Below are 18,607 nucleotides of genomic sequence, written 5' to 3' on the forward strand. Positions count from 1 at the left end.
AGTAAATAGTTATTATATATTATTGCACTAACCTAGTATGAGGCATTCCTGACAAATGTTGCAGGTTAAATTTAGGGAATGTATTGGCAAAATCCCTTCTGCTGCCATTCTTTAAAAATTTTTTTTCTCCTGGCTGGGCTACATGACAGGGCCCTGTGGTAGAGGGTATCTCATTGTCTTCTGGGGAAATTTGTAAACCCTCTACTACATATACTCTTACCTGTGGCAATGGTGACTTTTTTTTTCTCCAGTGAATCTGAGGGCTGACCTGGACTTTTAATGGATACAGCTACAGTCTTTGTTTCCTAGTAGTCGTATAGGACATGTTCATGATGTATCCAAAACTGACCAAAGACTCTTATTAAAATAAAAAATACTTTTACTTTCTACCTGTATTTGGGAAACCAAAGGTAATAAATAGTTTCTTAGGAAATATAGTCCAAATTTTTAGTTTTTTTGTTTCATTGTTGTGTTATGTAATTAGGGTCTGTAATGTTGGTGAAATTATCAAAGCTTCAGGAATGTCAGCTTGGATTTAGAAATATTTTCCTCATTCAAGTAAAGGTATATACATATATGCATTTTAGATCTGTATGTACACATACATATATACAAGGGCTGCCTGGAAAGTTTCCAGCCAATTGTTAATATAATGAGAACAGTTACATGGCTGGATGCTTTCCAGACAGCTCTCTTGTATAGACACACACAATAAAGTAGTTGGATTAAAAAATGAGAAAATTTGGGCTTTTAGGGGCCATTGTTCTGTTTTAGAATTAGTGTGGTCATGGAAGGAACATGGGATATGAAGTTCAGGTTGTAGCCCTATCTGTTATTATAGGCAAGTCTTTGAACAAATCCTAACACCTCATGTAGAAATGAATATGAAATGATAACTACTTGTAGTGTGGTGAACATAATATTAGATAATGTGAAAGTATTATGTAAAATGTAAATAATATATTTGTATTTTTTTATTATAGGTATTAATATCACCCATCTTACTCTTGAACTTTTCCAATATCTTTGATATTGGAAAATAGCACAAGATAGGAAATATTTATTGTGAGTGCCATACTGTTTTAATTTTTTACATTATTTTGTAATGTGAAACAATGTAAAGCTACACAATTTAAATAGTATGGCATTAGTGCAGAAATATAAATCAATGTTTTAGAATAGAGGGTTGACAAAGACCTAAATATATGCGATTTATCATATGATGAAGGTAGAATTTCAATAAGAGAGGAAAGGGTGGATTCTTCAATAAATATTAGAAATATTAGGATCATCAAGTAGGAATTTAGAAAACTAATAAAGCTGACTCCCTCCTTTATGTTACATCACCAAAATAAATTTAAGATAGATTAAATATTTAATTAAAAATTCTAAGGCCGGGCGCTGTGGCTCACGCCTGTAATCCTAGCTCTTGGGAGGCCGAGGCGGGCGGATTTCTCAAGGTCAGGAGTTCAATACCAGCCTGAGCAAGAGCGAGACCCCGTCTCTACTATAAATAGAAAGAAATTAATTGGCCAACTGATATATATATATAAAAAAAATTAGCCGGGCATGGTGGCGCATGCCTGTAGTCCCAGCTACTCGGGAGGCTGAGGCAGGAGGATCGCTTGAGCCCAGGAGTTTGAGGTTGCTGTGAGCTAGGCTGACGCCACGGCACTCACTCTAGCCTGGACAACAAAGTGAGACTCTGTCTCAAAAAAAAAAAAAAAAAAAAAAATTCTAATACTCCTAGATATTTCAGATGAATAATTTTATTATATTGAAATAAGGAAGGTCCTTCTAAGTGTGACCAAAATCTCATGAATTCAAAGATTTATAGATTGATTAAATTAAGATTTATAGACATTTTATTAAAAAAAAGTTGAAATACAAATGACAAACTGATAAATATTATTTATGACATATATTCAGGCAAAGATGTATTTTCTTTATCTCATAAAGAACTCCCACAAATCCATAACAAAAAGGCAATCTGCAGATCTGTAAGAAAAGGAAAAATAACCAAAAATTAGGAAGAGGTATTTCACAAGAGAAATACCAATGTTCTATAAATACATCAAATGATTATTTTACTAGTAATTGAGGAAATGCAATTGAAACAGGGCGACATAATTTTTGCTTATCAGATTGGCAAAGAGGAGAGAAGATAAGCAATAATCAGTGACTTGCCAGGAAATGGGCATTTGCATACACTGTTGGTGGGAAGGAAAATTGATTCTACTTTTCTAGAGGCAGTCTGACAGTATCTTTATAATTTTAAGTATTCATATCTTTGAACTAATAATTCTCTTTCTAAAAAAATAATGAAACCAGCATGCAAAACTATATGTACAGGGATTCATTGCAGCACAATGAATAATTGGAAAAGACATAAATATTTAATTTTAGGTGACTGGTTAATTATGGATAATCTATGCAATGAAATACTATACAGCTGTTAATGATCTACAAAACATATTAGGTTAAAAAAAGACAGAAGATATGATCTTATTTCTATAAAATACACATATGAAGTTTGTGTATAGGTGTATATATATGCATAGAACCATGTGTCAGTGCTCAGTGTTTTGTTGGGGTATTGGGTAATTTATCCTTTCTTCTTTATTCTTTTTCAGTATTGTTTGAATTTTTTATGACATATATTAAATTATAACTGGAAAAAGCAATGTTATTTTCATTTTGAAAAAATGCTCTTTAACTTCCAAATTGAATATTAACTTTATTGACCAAAAACTGTGGCAAAATCTCAAATTCCTTAGGATAGCACTGGGAGAAAAAAGGAGCAATGCATTTTACCCGTGAAAAAATATAAAGTATTTTGTTTTTAAATAGTACTTTTCTCCAAGGAGCTCATAGTATGTTAGACATTAATGTATTAGTCTCCCAGTATACTTATGAGATAAGAAATCAGAGATCAAAGTATTTTAGCTCTGTATTAGGTCAGGGGAGTACAAAGATGTTAAAGTCAGTCAGTGGCAGACCATTGAGCTTTGGACATAGATAATTTATAAGTTGCATAACAAATAAATGTATAAGATCATCAGTGCCTTACGTGGTTAATATGCATGGGTAATGGTCAGCAGCCTTGAGATCATCAGGGACCTGCAAGCCAGTGGGGAGTGGGGAGCTGCTGGTCTGCAGCACTGACACTGGATTTGGCTGCTGGCCCCTCTTTAGGACCACTATGTACAGTACATACTGTCTTTGATTCCTAGTCTATGTTAGACAGGATTTGGGAGGTTAGATTAGGTTGCTGGATGGTTTCCCTAGCCATGTGTTTCTAACCATTTCAATTCCCAGCTCCACAGTGGTCAAGGCACTTCTCCCTTTTGACACAATATTGGGTAAGCATGCCCTTAAGCCATAAACAGAGTTCAGCACATTTGTTATTTAACAGGGAAGGAACATTTAAAAGATATCAGTTTTTAATGTATTCTTGAAATTTTTATTTAAAATAAGAAATCACGGAGTTGGAATGGTTCTCTTTGATACTAAAAGGTGGTGCTATTGTGAGAAAAGACTGAAATAAACCCTATAATCCTTTCTAGATTTATATGCCTTAACAGTACAATAATACTGGAAGGTAGCTCATGTCTTTGTCATAAACCTGCTAGTTTCTCCCTCGTTTAAATATCTGAAGGGATGTTCTTAATTTAGGTGTCTGTCTAAGTTTTAGCAGAAGATATGCCAAGAAATCTTTTCTTTTCCCTCCCCTGAGCAAATTACTGAGTAGAATTCCTTTCTCTATCTTCTTTTAAATAGCTACTATTACTTTTGCATCCTTTGCAATATTTGTCAGGAACTTTGTAAATATTATCCCTTTAATGCTCTTAACTTTATAAGGGGTGAGGAAAGTGATACCGAGAACAAAGTAATTTGCTTAAAGATTTAGTAAGTGGTCGCACAGGAATTTGTAACTATTCTACTATATTTCTTGAGGTTTACATTTTTCCAAAATGACAGGAAATTAATTTTAAAAGTTCATAATGGGAATTGAAAATAAAAGTGGTTACTTAGAGGGCTAGAAAATAACTCTGGCAAATGGAAAAGAATCCTGTACAGTGGATGTTCTCTCAGAGGAGACTGATTAAAGGTCACTGGAAAAGCTCTCTTGGGCTTCTGAAAGGTAGTTGACAATCTGATGGAGTAGGGATTTGGGGAGGGAGGATAGGGGAGAAAGAATGCATTTTCTTTTAATAGTCTTAAACTGAATGTGGGTTTTGTTTTATTTTGATTTTTTTGAGAAGTGCTGCTTTTTGCAGCAATAATACAATAGTATTATAATAATGCTTTGTGTTTTTACATAGATCTTTCTCTAAGGTGCTTCTCAAGAGCTGTAGTGATATTTTAAAATTGCTTACATAACATAAGCCACACAAAGAACTCAACTAAAAGGACTTTAGCAAAGTTGTTTGGATTGTGGACAGCCGTTCCACAGAGAATTGGGGGTATTTGGATGTTTGTATGGCATGTGTATACTGCACTGCTCTTAGGAATGCTTGATGTGAACAAAATATTTGATGATGAATGAATTTAGTGTCTGTGTATATGTACCTCGTCTTTTTTATATTCTCCCCTTTCAACCTTTACTCTTCATTCAACCCTGAATATTTGTGTTATATCCTGGAGGTAGGGACAGTTCATGGGAAGGAATGAGGAAAAGTTTCACATCATTCTGTGTGTATGAGTCTGAAAATGTACATCTATATGTATATTGTAGGTGCTGCACATGCTCATAGTCTGCTTATTGTAGTATGCTGGATCAGGTGGAGTCTTTGCTACAGATGGTAAATTCATAGATTGTCTGAACCCTTTGCCCTTCCAGGTTGTTGGAGATCAGACTTCTGTGTCATTGTCATTTCCTAAGAGTCCCTGACAGTTGACATAACTTAATTTTTTTTTTTTTTTGAGACAGAATCTCACTGTGTTGCCGGGGCTAGAGTGCCGTGGCGTCAGCAACCTCAAACTCCTGGGTTCAAGCAATCCTTCTGCCTCAGCCTCCCAAGTAGCTGGGACTACAGGCATGCACCACCATGCCCGGCTAATTTTTCCTATATATTTTTAGTTGGCCGATTAATTTCTTTCTATTTTTAGTAGAGATGGGGGTCTCACTCTTGCTCAGGCTGGTTTCGAACTCCTAACCTTGAATGATCCTCCCGCTGCTTTGGCCTCCCAGAGTGCTAGGATTATAGACATGAGCCACTGCACCCTGCCTACATCACTTAATTTTTGACTGAAAGCTGAGGTGGAACCCAGACCGCCCACTAGAAAAAAATATTGATTTTAATTGTGTGATAATCAAAGACAGACAAATAGTATTTTGATTAATCCTAGAGTTCAGGAGTTTTACTAATCCTGCAGTTTTATTTTAATATTTGGCAACTTAATCAGAATTTAGTAGGGATTAGTTGGACAGCCATTTTTTAAAATTAAGAAATGGCATATATTTAATGAAAATCACAAGTTCTCTGCTTGTGCTCTTCTCCTGGATTCCCTTAAAAGAGAAATTGTAATAACAAGAAACATGTGTTGGGACGGAGGAAGGATTGATTCTTATTGCCCTCTTTGATCTTTCTGTCTTATGTCTTACAGGTTTGTAATTTGTATCCTTCAATTTAGCACTCAATTATGTATCATAATAACTATTTGTTAATCTTTTTGTCCCAAAATAAAATTTAAATCCCTGATTTCAGGGACCATGTCTTATGCATTAGCAATATTTATAAAACCACAGTTCCTCTGGTTTAATCTCAGAGGGTGTTAAAGTCCATGCAACAAAACGTACTTTCAAATGACTTGAGTATTTTCTTTCTCTTGATTAAGTGACATGAAGGCAACGCACAGTCATTAGCAATTTTTCTTACCATTTCCCTTTTTTCCCTCTCCCATCTATTGCTATTCCACATTCTGTACCTCCTAAATACATAACAATCAAACAAAAAACCTCAGAAGGCAATTCTAACGATTATATCTATTGTGAGACAATTCTTGTCTTCCTTTTTATCCCTTTTTCTTCTAATTCTCCATCACAGAACTGAGGACCAAGCCTGTCAAGGCAGAATTTTCCTTGGAGGCTATGAGCAGATTGTTGGGATGAGGGGAGAGACTGAAACAGACCAGGTTCTTTTAGTTAGAATGACTGTGCAGCCTTGTTTGCTTGACATGGCCCTAGTTGTTCTTAGCATAATATTTTTTTCTTTTAAATGGAGACAGAGTCTTGCTCTGTTGTCAAGGCTGGAGTACAGTGGTGAGATCATAGATCACTGACTGTAACCTTGAACTCCTGGCCTCAAGCGATTCTCCTGCCTTGGCCTCCCAAAGTGCTGGAATTACAGGCATGGCCACTGCACCTGGCCTTAGCATGACTGCTGTCAGTGCCTCTTTTCACTCCCAAAAGTGTCCTGGTTTTGATAATAAATTATATGTGTATATTTAGAAGACAAGAAAAGAGAAAGATTGGAAGCTTACATTAATTATTTATATCTATTTATAATAATACCTCTTTATCCCATCATAGTACCTTGCATAAGGCCTGATACAAGTGGTATTCAATAAATATGCATTGATTCATTTGAATCCCAAGTCACACCCACACAAATCCATTCATTCTACATAAGTGTATTTATATTTGATATATTATTCTACATAACAGAGAGGTAAATCTAGATCTCAATTTTAAGGGACATAATACCCCAGGCCTCATAAACTGAATTCAGAACACGTACATGTTTTGTTCAGGTAATGCAATAATTGAAAAAAAAAAAAGAATTACTGTGAAGATTTCAAAATAAGGAAGATTCACATAAAATCTAGTTTTTCAATTTCTCTTAGGGAAAAACAAAAAAAAGATTTAGTAGCCTGAGTCTGAGCTCACATGGTAATTATTATGTGGAGTGAGCAGGGTCTTTATTTTACCTTTGTACTCACCACTCAACACATTGTCATTCAAATTTGCAACCCCCGATACATATCATATATTTGAGAGCATTTAAGATATGTTGTCTTTGTACGTTTTTCAGATTCTTTAATTATCTACTTAAGAAGAGCCAATTTTCATTAGTCATTTTGTTTATCAGAACTAATTAAATAAAATACTTATAAATTCTTTTGTCAATAAACTTTTTTTAATTCAACAAATTAATCATTAATCTTTGGGAAATATTTTTTCACATACTGTCTACAACTGGCCACAACTATTAAAAATATTAATATTCTATTTAATAAAAATAAGCTGACACTATTTTAACTATTTTTAACAGCTAGTATCTTTGAGAAAACATTTTTGAAACTTATTCATATTGAGTTAAAATTATGAAATGTATTTAAAAATGAAATTGAAAACTAGAGCTACAGGAGAAATTTTAAATATTTGTGACTATGTGTATGCATGTGTGTGTATGTATACTTATGTGTGTATATATAAAATATATAGTGAACTTGATCTTCATTTACCTCTTCTTATTTATTTATAGATTGGAAAAGAAAGAGCAATCTCCACAAGTGTTTATTCAGTTTCTATTATGTGCTGTCCTGCATTTTCAATTCTCAAATGATTTCTCAACTTTGACTGAACTACTACAAAGGAATAAAACATTCTTTCTACACATGTTGAAGAAACTACTGTATATTAAAATCTGGATAAATATCTCAGGTCTGATGCATCCAGGTACTTGGATGGTTTCTATGAACTATGTCTTAAATCTCACCAGCAAACACCTTTTAAAAATATTTTAAAATAGCTACATTGCTTCACCAAAGAAGAATTTACTCTGATTACAATTTTTAGAATATTGACAAGAAAATGGCTTGACTTTAACATATGAAATATAAATTTAATCTCATGAACATACTATCTCAGGACATGATTTTATTTATATTTATTTTTTAAGGTGTAATGTATTTTTAGTTAAAATTATATATATGCAGACCATCAATTTCATGTTTCTGAAGTCTTTTCTGAAGCTGGTTCCAGTCTTGTCCCTAGCCTTGCAACAAACTTTTCATCTTGACATCTCCCTTCACTATCATCTTGAGGATTCATTTCATCTTTTCTGTGTGGGATCTCATTCCAAGTCCCATGGCCTCTTCTTTGTTTACTCTGTCCTTTTAGAGGATTATAAACTCCAGTAGCTTCCTGAGAAAGGAAGGGGAAGTAATTTTTTGAGATCTTGTGATACTTTGGTTGGATATAAAATGATAGAATTTAAAATAATTCCTCCTTCAAAATTTTACAGCAGTGTATTGTACCTTCTAGTATTGCATTTGAAATTTCCAATGCTATTCTAATTCCTTATCATTTTTATGAAACTTGTTGTTTTTCTCTGGAATTCGATAGAATCTTCTTGTATTCCCAGTATACTGAAATTTTATGATATAGTATCTTGGTGTGGTTCTGTTTTCAAACATGTTGAACATTTGGTGGGTATTTATAATTTAAAAAGTCATAGTTTTCAGTTCTGGGAAATTTTCTTGAGTTATTTCTTTAAAGATTTCCTCCCCTTTTTTTTTTTTTTAAAATCCAAAATGTGTTTAGTTTATTGAGATGGTTTTCCATTCATTCAAACAGGATACTTAGTGCTGCTTCTTTCTGAAGGAACATCCTTCTGTAAGCCTTGCTTTTCCTCCTGTAGGCTGGCAGAGGATAGTAGAGCAACCAACACACAAAAAACTACTGTTTGTGCATGGCTAAACACCGTGGTGATTTTGTAGCATTCTGAGCATTTCACATCTATAAAGTAGGAATTTGAGTTCTGCACCAGGTGCTTATTTTTGTGTTTCCTCTTCTCCTCTTCTGGAGAGGGATGAAGGAGATCCTTTGTGAGAGGCATGTTCTCGTGGGAAGGCCGTCACTGCCGGAAAGGTGATTTCCTCCCTTCTGTTTTCTCTCTTTCTGAAATTTCCATTTTTTTGAATGTTGTACATCCTGGACAGGTTCTTTATCTTTTCGTGTTCTGTTTTGCATTTTTTGACTTTTTCTTTACTGTCAGGGATATTTCCACAACTATCTCTCAACTTTTCTGTTGAGTTTTTCATTTCTATTTTTAGTTTTTCATTTTCTATTTCTAGTTTTTTGTTTCTAAAAAGCACTATTTTTGTGCTTTTTAGTGTCTAAAGCGCTTTTTTCCTTTGTTAGTATTTTCCCCCATAGCATTCTTTTCATATTTCTTGATTGCTTCTCTTACTTTTTTAAAAGATATTACTGAAAGTTTTGTTTCTTTTCTCTTTTATAGTCTTTGTTTCTTTCCAGTTATTTTTTTCTGTATAATTTCTTTAGTCTCTGTCTTTTATGATAGAGACTTTCATCATTTAGCTGGTGATCCTTGAGAATTATATACTACAAAATTGATTAGAAGGTATAGTGGTATTCCAGCTTGGTTTTTTTTTTTTTTTTAAATTTCTTTTTATTTCAGCATATTATGGGGGTACAAATGTTTAGGTTATATATATTGCTGTTGTCCCACCTTAGAGCTTCAATACACGAATGGATTAATAAAATGTGGAATATGTATACCATAGAGTTCTACTCAGCCACAAAAAGCAATGGTGATATAGCACCTCTTGTATTATCCAGGTTGTTGATTACAGGTTTCTCTGTGGGATGATCTGGCTGGGCTGTTTCTTGGGCATCCCTGGTTGTCCATATGTTTAGGTGTTTCTCTTGAGCTGATCAGTTTCCCAGAGAAAACTGTTTGGAGTCTGCTGCTTTGGGAAATATGTATACCTTAATTATTAACATTTTGAAAGGTGGATAGAAAGAGGAGTCTCAAAATTCAGTTACTCAGTCCTTCACTTAAAAAGTATTTTACCTTCCCCACCACTAATACACAACTGCACAAATGCCCCCAAGTCTAGAGAGTTTAGAAGACATCTGACAGGGTGGAGAAGTGATAGTTGCCTATTGAGTAGGAGATGAGATATCAAGATCTAACTGCTTCATAAGTAGATATTCAACAAATTCTCCTGTGTTTAGCCCATCCTTACCCCAACTCACAGAGATATAAATCTGGTTGTTTCTTAACTCCGCCCCAGTGCTGATAGGATTCTACTTTTTGCTGTGCTTGTGCCTTTATGAACTCTTATTTTTTTTTAAATTTACTTTCTTTTATTTTAAGTGGGGTATCAGGAGTGGAAGTTAGTATATAGATTTCCTCTAAGATCTTTGGCTACCATCCTTAACACATATATGTACATAACACTCACATATGTCAATTTCACAAAAATGCTATAACCACTTAAAAATAATTTAACAACATTTTTAATACTTCATTTCAGTAGACTACATATGGTTTTTATCAAATCTATACTAGGAAAATATTTCCAATATAAATTGTATTTATGTATGTAAATCACCAAGGCTTTGGATAAATTTTAGAAATTCTTTCTTACCTCATTTCTGAATTTCTTTAGCTTTCAAAATTGAAGTCAAATGTTACCTCCTTTATACAGCATTTCCTAACTCTCCTGAGCTGCAGTTTGTGGTCCTTCCTATGTTTAACTATAGACTTTTTAATTTAATACACCATTAAAATATATCAGATTGTATTATAGCTATGTCTTAATCACTTACTGTACTATAAGTATAGTAAGCTCACAGAAGGCAAGCGTGATATTTTGTTTGTGTATGTACAGTGTCTGGCTTAAAGTGAATACTCAATGAATGCTTTGTGGATTAGTGAACTTAATATTTAAAAATGAAAGGAAACCACACTTATTTTATTTTAGACAGGGTCTTGCTATATCACCTAGGCTGGAATACAATGGAGCAATCCTAGCTCACTGCAGCCTCGAACTCTTGGGTTCAAGCAATCCTCTTGCCTCAGCCTCCAGAGTATCCAGGACTACAGGTGTGCACCACCACACCTGATTAAATTTTAAATATTTTGTAGAGACAAGGTCTCACTGTTTTGCCCAGGCTGGTGTTGAACTCCTGGCCTCAAGCAGGGCTCTGTCCTCAGCCTCCCAAAGTGCTGGGAATATAGGTATGAGCCATCAGGCCTGGCGGAAACCACACTTTAAATAAATAAATTAGGATATGATTCTTTGTTTTATAAAATGTTTATTGTATAAAATAATTTATTTTAGGATTCCTTTAAATAGCCTATATCTCTGGTACATTAAAATTTCATTACATAGCTTTTTTCTCCCAGGAACATATTCACATAGTATCACTTTTTCATAAATGTTTACATATACATGTATTCTACATTGTTCTTCTTTAGTAAAGATATTACTCATACTTAAAAAGAAATAAGTATTATTTTGTTACATATTGGTGATGTTTTCCCCTTCAGATATCTTTTGCTGGGAGAGCACTAAGTGGCTATTCATCTAGTTTTTTGATCAGTGTAATATATTTTAAGCAACTAGTTCTAAAATACATTCAAATAGCATGCCCTGTTCCTCATGAATTGCTATTTCTTTGCTTAAATTTCCTACTCAGACCACCAGCAATCCCTTAAGTACTTTTCCTACCAGCTAATGCTAGCTTTTAAAAATCTACTTAATGTTACTCTTTTCATTTTCTTTGTTGCCTCTGTCACTTAATATACCTCAGTGCCTGCCTGATATTGTTCCTTTTCAAGGTCCTTTTCTGCTTTTAGGAAGATCTTTCTTACTTTCTTTCTCTACTACTGTCTTAGATGCTTCGATTCTGCTGTTTCTCCACTGCAAAGAGCTTAGATGAGGGAGGAAGTGAATATTATAGGTTACTTTTTTAAAAAGTTGTTATGTGTAATATTAAAGAGAATATTAATGCTGGTGGTTACTATATAACTAGTGTTCCAAAAGGATTTTGATAAACTTGTAGAGCCATTCATGGAGACAGAAATATGAATATGGGATTTGTTTACATTTCTTAGACAAGGGGAAAGGGACCATTTACATTTGACAGTTGTTAAAGTCGAATGGTGGGTAAACAGGAGTGTATTTTCTTTGGTTCTCTGTATTTGTGTATACTAAAATTTTTCCAAATACAAGGTTTAAAAAAGCTTAAGTATCATTTTTCATTCCTTTTGACCCAGCAATCCTACTTTTTGATATCTGCCCTCTAGTATATAAAGACACATGTACAAAGATATTAATTACAGCACTATTTGGATTAGAAAGAATAATAACCTGGAAACAGTCTGACAGCTCCACTTTGATTAGTAATGGAATTGTTGGATAAATTTGGTGTATCCATAAAATGGATTATTATGCAGCAATTAAAAAGAATGAATTGATTTATATGCTATAATCTGAAGGGATATCCAAAGATGAGTTGAGTAATGTGTATAATGTGATTTCATTTTTATAGAAAGAAACTGTATGAATATGCAAAAAGCTGTAAAAGCATATATACAAAATTATCGATTTTATTTCAGAAGTGGAACCTAAAGTGATGGGGTACAGGAAAAATTAACTTTTTTTCTATTAATATTTGTATTGTTTGATTTGTTTCAAGAATGTATTACTTTTGGGGAAAATGTAATAAAGATTTTTAAAATAAATGTAAAAATAAAATATTTTAAAAGTGAGTGTCAATTCATCCATGATAATAAAAACTCTTTTTTAAAGTTTTAAAAGAGAAGCAGAAAGCGATATGTTCAGGAACCCAAATGGTGAATTAGATCATAATTTGCCTTCAGAAAGAAAAATAAATGAATCCATAACCCATGCATATGGAATATACATTGAACTCTGACTCCATTTCCAAACTTCCAACAGAAATTGCTTGGGGATAATTAGAAAGAAAACGTTAGCCTTCTATGTATTAATTCAGCAGTCTCCCAAAATTTAACTGAATGTGCCTAAAATTTAAGCTTTTTTGTTATGGTAATTGAACCAATTAATTTAATAAATAAAGATCCCCCATTTTTAACAGGCCACATTTGACTTAAAAGTGGGATATCTGGTTATATCAATTAGAGTTCCTTGGTTGTGAACAACAGAAACTGACTCTGGCTAACTCAAGCAAAAAGAAATGTATTAGAGAGATACTAAGCAGGTAATAGAATTCAAGCTTTACTTGACAGTTGGGCATTTCACTTTGTATTTTAGTATGCCTCTAATTACATTCCCTGCTTTTAATTACAGCATTGCATTAAAAGTTCCTAGCCAAGCACCTTTGTCATTTTCTCTTTTATAGATTAAATTTAGTTAAGTCTTTTTATAAAAACATTACCATTTTTTAAAAGAGAAACTTATGTAGCTTGTATTGTTTAAATTGTGCTCTAGTAAATGATGAGTTTGGAGTTATAATTAGTTTGATTTATTATAAGAGGTATACCCATTCAAATACTTATGGATAATCTCAACGTAAGTTATTTTAGAATTATCACTATTGAGTTTCTCTTTAATGCCACACTGGCGTTTTTCTGTGTGTGCGTGTTTAGCACATTTTAAAAAATATTTTTTGTTTCGTGTTTTCATGGTAAATTTCCCAGGGAGGTTAATTATAAATGATATTAATGTTAAATTATTATTTTATACCTTGTGCTTGCCTGCCTACCTGCCTGCCATCCTTCCCTCCGTCACCTTCCTCCCTCCCTCCTTCCTTCTTTTCTTCCTTCCTCTAACTCTGTTGCTTAGGCTAGAGTGCAGTGGTGCCTCCTGAGTAGCTGGAATTATAGGTGTGTGCCACAATGCCTAGATAAGTTTTTAAAAATGTTTTTTGTAGAGACCAGGTCTTGCTCTTGCTCAGGCTAGTCTCAAATTCTTGTGCCCAAGTGATCCTCCCATCTCAGCCTCCCAGAGTGCTAGGATTACAGGCGTGAGCCTCTGTGCCCAGCCCCTTTTCCCAAGTTTTAAAAAAATTCCCTTCATTAAACTGTTTTTTAAATGGTTTCTGCTAGTTGCCTTTGTCTTTTTCAAGTCATCATTGAAGGTAGTCTTTTTAATTTTTTTCATTGGCATCCTAACCTCTTCAATTTCATCTGAATCTTTAAACCTCATTTTCATTGTTGATTCACTGCCCAAAGTGTCATTAACATTATTAAGAAACTTTGGCAGTGGATAGCCAATGTAGATAGAACACAAACATTCTTTTTAAATTGTTTTTTTTTAGCAGACAATGTAGATTTGCACTGAAATCTCCATAATTCTTCTGCCAAGACTCTGAGGGCAAAGGCATGTAGTGAAGAGAGCAGAAGAGAACATAGCATATAAAAGTAAGTACAAGGAGATGGAACTGCTTGTCATGAGCATTATGTTTCAACTAATTGAATGCAACAGCTGATGATAACCCTCACAGAATCTATCCATTTATTCTATATATTCCCTGCAATGCTTGCTATAGTCCTTAACATACAGTGGGTGTTCAAATAGTTGTTGAATGAATGAGTAATCAAAATAATAGATAGCATACCTTTGACACAAGTTGTTTTTGGACCATTACAGTGTTTATTTAAATCATATACCATATAAATAGACATAGATGCTGAAGAAGAAGGAATTTAGATGCAAAAAAGTGTTGCTGTTTTCCCCCCATTCTGTAATATTCCCCATTTTTAAAATCACCTTTTATGTGAATTTAACTGTAGTATTCTTTGTTACTTCTAATTTCAACATTTATAAGTTACGAACTATTTCAACTATGCAAAAAATGACAAGAGAATATGAGAAACATCCAGTAGCCACTATGCTGAATTAACCAGTGTTAAAGTTTTGCCATATTTGCTTAAACTTTTTTTTTTTAAGCATGGAAGGAAGTTTATTGAGGAAGAACAAGATACAGGTTCACAGAGCAAGAGCAAGATACATTTGCCACAGACAACAAATGATCCCCCTGTCATAACAAGAGGAACTTAAACATTTTTTAAGAAGCAAAATATTTACTTTGTAACTCTCTTTGATCTTATTTCTTTTCCTTCCTCCATTTCCCCTCCCTCCCTATATATAACCATTATCAGAAATTGATGTGTTATCTTCTAGTTGCTATACTTAAATTTCATATATCCCTTCCTTTTACCTTTGTTTAGTTTTTCCCATCTTGCATGCATTATTGGGACTTTTGTTGTTATCCTCATATTTTAGAGATATTTGGGAGTTTTTCCTTTGTTGCTGTAGTTTGGATGTTTAGGTCAAAAACTGATATTTAATAGAGAAAGTAAGGTTCAAGATTCCTAGACTTACCATAAAAAGGGGTCCATGTTATGTAGGTTTTAAATCTCCTTTATTAAATTAGTTGCATTAAGTGAGAGCTAGTATATAGCTGAATGGTTACAAAAATGCATGCTCTAGATCTATATTTCCTAGGTTTGAATCTAGGTTGCACCATATCTTTGCTGTGTAACTTTAAGGAAATTGCTTATTCTCTTTAAGCCTGAGTTTGCTCATCTTTTATTTATTTATTTATTTTTAATTTATTTTTCCCTATTCTTTTTTTTTTTTCTTACCTCTGTTCATTGTTCATTAGGACAAATGCTCATCTTTTTAACAAGGATAACAACCATTATTTCATAGAGTTGTTGTGAAAATTAAATGAAATCATACATGTGAAGTGCTATGCCTAAGACCTGGCACATAGATCTCATTAAATTTTGGCTATTTTAATTTTATATTTGATTAAGTGTCTTACTGACAAGACTCAAATATTCTTAGTTTTTTCTCTCTCTTGAATTCTATTAGATGACTCTTTTGAATCTATATATTTTATTTAATTATTTGGAAGCCTCCTAAAACTATTTTTGCCACTGAAGTAAACGAGTGCTAACTCAAGCAACATGAAACATTCTCAAAATATCCTAAAAATTTAATTTGGAATATAGTTAAAAATAAGTTAGAGAAACTAATGGTGCTATCCATTCTGCACAGTTTTCTGGAGGCTGACTACAAATACTGAATAGTCTTATAGTCTATGTTCTTCATTCGGAGGATTGTGTGCATTAAAGTCATTGTGTGCATTGTTTCTCTGATTTTATCTCAAAATCTAAGGTTAAATGAAAGTGAGAAGTAGATATTTAGAGTATTTTGAACTAAATATAACCATAATCTACTGTTAGTAAAGAAATTAAGAAATGGATTCATGGGAAATACATACACTTGTTGAATTGAAAATTATAGCACCTTGCTCAAATCTACTGTATTGTTCATTTAAAAAGCGGGTTCCTGATTAGGAACTCAGTACAGGATTCATAGGAATATTTTAGTTTTTTATGCAGGGTATTTGGTAGCCAGGCTTAGGGTGGCATTGTATTAGTATGCTGATTCGTAGGCCCTTTGACTATATGTTAGCAGGATAACTTGAATGACACCCTCCCCCCAACCCCAACCCTAATCTCTATGTCTCTGGAAACTCTATTTTAGTTATAAATCAGAGGTGACCGCTTGTAGGGGAATAGCATGTCTATTTTCTCATTATTCCAAAGGAAAGAAAATATCTCTACGTATTATCTATTGCTACATAATATATTGCCCCAAATTTAGCAGCTTAAAATAACAAACAGTTATTATCTAGCAAAGTTTCTGAGGATCAGGAATATAGGTGTGGATGGTTCCTATGGGTCTCTTACCAGGTAATAGTTAAACTGTCAGCTGGGACTGCAGTTACCTCAACATATGACTGTGACTAGAAAATCTGTTTCCAAACTCATTTATATGGTTGTTGGCAGGCCTCAGTTCCTCACTAATCGTTGGCCAGATGCTTCAATTCCTCATCATAGCACTACTCACAATATGGTGCTTCTTCCACTAGAGTGAAAGATCTGAGAGACAGAGAGTAAGCACCTGAGAGTCAGTCTTTTATAACCTAATCTCAGAAGTGACATACCATCACTTTAGCCATGTGCTATTGGTCACACAGACCAATCCTGGTACCCTGTGAAAGGGGACTACACAAGGGTGTAAATACTAGCATGCAGGTATCATTGGAGACCACCTTAGAGGCTGGTTACCAAACTCCTGGTGATGGATATCATCCTTGGTGGTTATCTAGCTATCAGAGTTACTGTGATGGACTCAATCACTGGTAGTTATCTAACTACCTATTCTGTAAGTCTCAGAAACCAAACTTGAGTTGTCTAGCATTTAGGTTAATATAGCTAGAGGAGTTAAGTTTGTGTGAAAAAAAGTCCTTGGTATCATTTTTATTTTAGGTATGTGTCATAACAGCAGATCATTTAGTGTTAGTCCCGGTATCCGCAACCAAGTTACTAGAAGATTTCATCAAGTAACCAGAAGATATTTAGCAAGAGAACTTAAAGAAAATGACTCGTTTTTGAATTTTGCTTCTTTATAGGCTTTGAGTTTAATTCAGTACAGAGAATTCTATTTGGTTTACAAGACAGCCAGACTTGACATTGAATTTTTTATGATGGTGTCTAGTTACAAGTCAATCTTGTCAATCCTATATTAATTAGTTACTTCCACTATCTCCAGACTATGGTGATAGTGATATAAATTAAGAGAATCACATGGATAAATTTGTGGCAATACTTTCTTCAAGTCTTTTTCTTTGGCCTTTAAATTGGTCACTTTGCATTACTTGTATGAATTTCTAATGTAAACAGAGAGAGCAAATTGTGTGTGTGTGTATATATATGCATGTGTGTGAAATCTATAATGAAATCACAGTTTAGAGAAGGAATTATACGTTTAAAGTCTTCAATTTTATGAAAACAATGATTCCACATTTCTTCAAGTGGCTGCCATAGAATGGAAATTGAAATCCCTGGGTGGGAAGTGTGCTAGAAATCATAGTATTCCTTTTCAAAGTATTTTGCATCCCCTTATATGTATATTCAGTACTTCATTTCTAACCCCTACACACTAAATCATGCTGTGATTTATAATACTGTGTTATGTTTTAAATTCAAATATTGTTTTTAAAGGGAAATTGCTACTAATGTTGGCTAAGCTGCACATAATAGTTTAGTAAATGGTTGCAGGTTTGATTCTTATCATGTCAATCTAAATGTGAAGTAATATTCAAAATCCTTTCAAGACATTGAATAATTGTTTCAGTTAACTAAAAGCTTACCAAATAATATCAATTTATGAAGTGTAGTTGAGTTTAGTGCATTTATTATTTAAAGAAAAAGTAATAGCTGCATATCTACATCACTAAATGTTAATGCCTATGTATTTGAAGGAAGGGGGATTAATATCTTAACAAAGCAAGTAAATTATAGATCATTGAAAAAATTTTAAAGTAATATATGAGCCTTAGTTTACTCTTATAATTTAATTTGTTGAAGGATCCATTTCATTTTATTTTGAGACAAGGGCTCTCTCTGTTGTCCAGACTAGAGTGCAGTGGTGTCATCATAGCTCACAGCAACCTAAAACCTAAAACTCCTGGGCTTCAGCGCTCTTCCTGCCTCAGCCTCTCGAGTAGCATGTGCTACCATGTCTGGCTAAGTTTTCTTTTTGTTTTGTAGAGATGAGGTTTTGCTGTGTTGTGCAGGCTGGTCTCGAACTTCTGAGCTCAAGCAATTCTCCCATCTTCGCCTCCCAAAGTGCTTGATTAACAGATCAACTTTATCTGCATATAATTTCCATATATTGAATGTACCAATTTTGATGAGTTTTGGAAATTTTATACACTCATGTAACCACTATTATAATCAAACTATAGAACATTTCCATCGCTCTGAAAAGTTCCCTTATGTTC

General features: G+C 33.7%; 1 protein-coding gene and 1 pseudogene across 1 annotated transcript in view; one reads left to right on the forward strand and one right to left on the reverse strand.

Moving 5' to 3' along the window:
• The window catches only part of CAMKMT (calmodulin-lysine N-methyltransferase), a 369,799-nt gene that overhangs the window by 23,023 nt on the left and 328,169 nt on the right, over positions 1-18,607 (forward strand). The window lies entirely within an intron of this gene.
• Positions 8,584-8,863, reverse strand: LOC142870031 (small ribosomal subunit protein eS27-like; annotated as a pseudogene).

Source organism: Microcebus murinus, chromosome 3 (genome assembly GCF_040939455.1).
Source record: "Microcebus murinus isolate Inina chromosome 3, M.murinus_Inina_mat1.0, whole genome shotgun sequence".
NCBI classification, from domain to species: domain Eukaryota; kingdom Metazoa; phylum Chordata; class Mammalia; order Primates; family Cheirogaleidae; genus Microcebus; species Microcebus murinus.